At 50.9% G+C, this 4377-nt stretch overlaps 1 long non-coding RNA gene across 1 annotated transcript; it reads left to right on the plus strand.

Annotated features, from left to right (window-relative positions):
- The first annotated feature begins 895 nt into the window (after positions 1-895).
- On the plus strand, positions 896-4363 carry LOC109364973. The gene is made up of 4 exons (XR_004162479.1): positions 896-1494; positions 2101-2532; positions 3158-3229; positions 3632-4363. It is a non-coding gene; the product is annotated as an uncharacterized LOC109364973 (long non-coding RNA).
- The last annotated feature ends 14 nt before the right edge of the window (positions 4364-4377 follow it).

A 4377-nucleotide genomic window follows, 5' to 3' on the forward strand; every position in this document is an offset into this window, starting at 1 on the left:
TGCGCTGCAGTCGCAGTCTGAGACAGAGTCTGCATTACATGAGATTTAAGAGACAGTGCTGGGGAACGTGGGAGGAGTTCAAGCTTGCCAGACTACTTTTACTTTCAGAGGCCTTTGTGCAGCGCCAGATGTGCATTTCCTGGATGTACATGATGGAGCACATCCTGGGGTTGAGGTGCCATGGCCAGGAAAGTGCTGCTGTGGATGTATAGGCTTGGCTGAGTCCTTTTCTGAAGACACAAATGCCAGGACCCAAACAATGTGGAGGCAGGAGAGACATGACATGTGAGGTATCTGTATGCCTATCTGTATATCTGCACAGCAGGCCCAGCTGCCTCTGTTTCCCCCCCTCCATGGGAACTTCCCCTGCTGCCACTGCTCCCTGAGCCTCTTCTGGCCACAGTGACCCGGGGAGATTCCACCTCCATCAGCCCATGCCCTGCCTGGTGCCCATCCCTACAGCAATTCATGGTACTGGCACGGGCAGTGCAGGTGAGCTGTATGAAACCCCCCTCTGCATCTCACTGCGCAAAGCATTGCAGGGAGAGAGGAAGGTTGGGGCTGGTGGTGGCAGCTGAGGGACACAGCCATTTCCCGCACTCCTAAACTTGTTTCATAGACATATTTTGATCCAAACCGTGACATGCTCTCACTCAAAACTATGTTAATGACATGTTGATTAACTGTGTTAATGATCCAATTGGCAGAGCAAAGCTGCAAATTTCAGATGTTATGCTCTGGCAATTTACAAAAGAATATGGCACAGTTTGCCATTTTTGTTAGAGACTGTGATAAGAAATATAATGTCATTGAACAAATTGCTTCTTTGGTGCCATTAAAAGGCAAAACTAAAAAATCTCTTGATTTGTATGAAGCAGTGAAAACAACACTGAAACGATTTTCTTTGACAGCATCTCTGGGTCTTTAATGTCCCTTCCCATCCAAGCCATTCCACAATTCTACATTTCCGTGTCGTAAATGTGAAAATGTCAGCCATGGTCTCCTGCTGCTCAGATGACTATGAATCTTCACCCACGGTGACAATGTCCCTAGCAAGTCCAGGGGGAGCCTGGCCCTTGTGGCAGAACAGATCTGCCCAACAGGACGTGTTCCCTGTGGTTCTGTCCCAGCAGCCCGGCACTCACCCGCTAACGGGTGTCATGAGCACCCACTCTATGCAGCCCTGCTGCACAGAAGGAGCAGCCCTGGGGAGCCACAGCCAGCATCCTGGGGACGTGAGGTCACAATACCCCACCTTGTGCAATGAGGTCACAGTGCCCCACCTTGTGCAGTGAGGTCACAATGCTCAGCGTGTGCCCCAGGCATTCTGTGCTGGCCCCAGCAGCAGCACTCACTGTGGCTGCAGCGGTGGTGGAGGCAGTATGGCACGAGTGTGGGGGGCCATGGCCCCTGCCCGCCTTGCTCTCCTCCTCTTACTGATGGCCATTTGTTCCCAGGAGACTTGTGCTGCTCTGTGGCGAGCACCAGGAGCAGGTGAGTGGGCAGAGATGGGGCCAAAACCGAGCAGCACTGGAGGCAAGAGGTCCAGGCTGTTGTCCCCATGGCTCTGTGCCATGCTGCCCTGGGGCTGCCTTCCATAGGGGATGTATTAGGAGGGGGGACAGTCAGCACCACAGGAGCCAGGCAAGAGCATGAGGAAGCAATGCTCTGCAGAACTGGCTCCAGCCATGCTGGGCAATGGTTCTGCTGCTGGCTGGCTGGAGCACACTCTTCACCTGGGAGTGTCCTAGGGGAGAGCTCAGAAGATATCTGCTGGGAAAAGCGTGAGCATTTCTGCTCCGGCTTCCTGGTGCTCCCCAGAGATGAATCCTGGTTCCCAACAGAGACCCTTGGCCGGAGCCCGGATGGGTTCAGGAATCTTTTATTTGTATGCTCTTCCACGCGGTCCAGGAGGGATGTCGCACATGACCTGGAGAGAGCATTTGGAAAGCTGCCGAGTGCCATGCTCCAGGTCACCCTGTAGCTTTGGCACTCACGTCTTGAGTCTCCCATCCCATTATCTGAGCCCTCCCCCATCACTAGGGGAGAAGGAGATCACAACGTGCAGTGGGAACATCCTTCTTCTGTTCTTGATTTTAGATGATGACAATGGTGCTCCTTATCCAGATGATTGGATGGAAACTGCTTTTGTGCCTCAGGGGAAACCCAGGGGTAAGTTGTGAGTGTCTGTTTCCTTGAAGGCAGAAAAATTAGGGCAGTAATAGTTTATTTGGGTACTTAAGAACCTCCAAAGGTCTTTCAAGTGTCTTTGTGCCTTGAAAGCTGTACACAGAGCAGTCCTAAGTATTTCTTGGAGAGCTGTCACATTTCAGTGGTAAGGAAGAGGGAACCTATACCTTTGCTGTTTGGGCCATGTCATTCCCTGACCTCACAGGTCACTGCAGAAAAAGCAGGCCCCAATGTGCAGTGGAAGCTCTCCTCACCTGTGTTTGATCACACTTATGCCTGCAGGCCCTCTTGGTCAATTACCAAAGCGGAGTCCTGTCCTTGAGCCTGTGGTAGATGCTAGAGGTAAGTTACCAGTTCTTCATCTCATGATCTTTGCTCACATTTGGTTGTGGTAGTTCAGGAAGGGTTCAGTTTTTCACTGCCTGGTGATTTCTTCTCCATGAGAAGCCTGGGTATTCACTGCTTTTTGGATGCTGTGTGCTCCCAATGTGCTGTTGTTATTGTCTCCATACATCAGAGATCTTCCAATAAGAAAACCTTGAGGGGCCAAATGCTTTTCCATGCTGTCTCTGAGGATTGTTTCATGTGGCCCGGAGAGAGTATCTGGAAAGCTGCTGAGTGCCAGCCATCTCACTGCTGCTTGATTACAGCTGTGCCTATAAGCAGTGCCTTGCCAAAGCCTCAGCATAATCTGGTCCATAAGTCTCAAGGCAGTCCCATAGGAAAGGACCTTTAGATCTTCCTCTTCCTCTTGCACACCCTTCCCCTTCCACCCTCTTCTCTTCTCCAGACAGTTCTGCACACAGTTCCTTTTTGGACTGGCACGGTGCTGCTGCAGGCACCCAGCAGCTATTTGCCAGATACTGCTGTGTAGTAGGAAGAGGAGTGCTGTGGAGCAATGCTGTCATTCCAGTCTAAATAAGTATCAGGCCACGTTTGACAGGAGCTGCTCTGTATTTGTTAACAGGTGTGAGTGGAGTTGAATGGGATCCAGCTTCCCAGCTGAGCTCCAGGACCAAAGCCCCAGCAACTCGTATGGGTATGCCATGAGTTTTTGCTTCCTTTGAGAGGTGCCAGCTCCTCTTAGTCCTAATGTCAGCCAGGCTTGTCTGCAGGTGTGAGTGAGAATGCACACCTACATGCATGTGCCCTGGCACCACCTGCTCTTCAGTGCACCATCGCAACGACCCCCTTTCACCATCTGCTCTTCAGTGATGCCATTATGCAGTTATGTAGATTGCAGTGTGTGGTGGAAAGTTCTCCTCATTCTTTGGCTGCAGAAGTGTCTCCAGGGAAGGCCAGGGAAGGCCTCAGCTGCCTCCTGTGCTGGAGCCCCACAGGCATCCCCGGGGGTGCCTGTTGTCTTTATTGACTTCACCGAAAAGACCACTCAGTTCAATACTTTGTTTGTCTGAAATTTATCTTAATGCTTTCTGTTAAGGTTCTGAGAGATGGAGAAAGACACGGGAAGGAGGAAAATATCCCCAGACACTGTCCCATATGCTAATGAAAATCATGAAGGACAAGGCAGCACGTGGTGGGTGTATTTCTGTCTGTTCCCTGAAAGACTCGGGAAGTTGAGTTTCTAGAAATATTCATGGGGAAACGGGAAAGGATGAATCAGAGTCCTGCTGTGACTTCTGTGTCTGAAGGCTTGCAGCTTTTTGCTGCTTTCTTTGAAGGAAGGAATTTTGCAACATCTTGCAACTTGCCAAAAATCACACAAGGAGCACTGTGAACAGGAAGCTTGCCTGCAACCTGCTGATCTCCCAGCAGGACAGGTCTTGCTGTCTATGCTTGCAACCTGGAAAGTGTGTAGCACTTAGTTTGTCCCACATAGTGGCACGCAGTTTGGACTAGAAATGAGGAGCATCGCAAAAAGCCCAGGCTTTGTTCCTAAACTTTACTGATGAGTCTAGAGAACTGGTGCCTCCTGAAGTTACCATCTTCCTGATGAGAAGCAGTTACTTACAGTCCCACTCTCTTAACTCCTTTCTAAAGAGACAGACGGAGAGCCAGTGCACAGGGATGCATTTCAGCAAGGCAGCCATCGCACACCGCCCATCCTTCCAGGAGAAACAGAGGCCACACACACAACTGGCGCTCCAGGTAAAGGCTGCTCATAGAGCTCTGTGGCTGTGGCTAGAGGTTACTCCTCTCCCACTGCCCCCAGTTCCCAGGGACTTA

The sequence above is a fragment of the Meleagris gallopavo genome, unplaced genomic scaffold (assembly GCF_000146605.3).
Source record: "Meleagris gallopavo isolate NT-WF06-2002-E0010 breed Aviagen turkey brand Nicholas breeding stock unplaced genomic scaffold, Turkey_5.1 ChrUn_random_7180001948388, whole genome shotgun sequence".
In the NCBI taxonomy this organism is placed as follows: domain Eukaryota; kingdom Metazoa; phylum Chordata; class Aves; order Galliformes; family Phasianidae; genus Meleagris; species Meleagris gallopavo.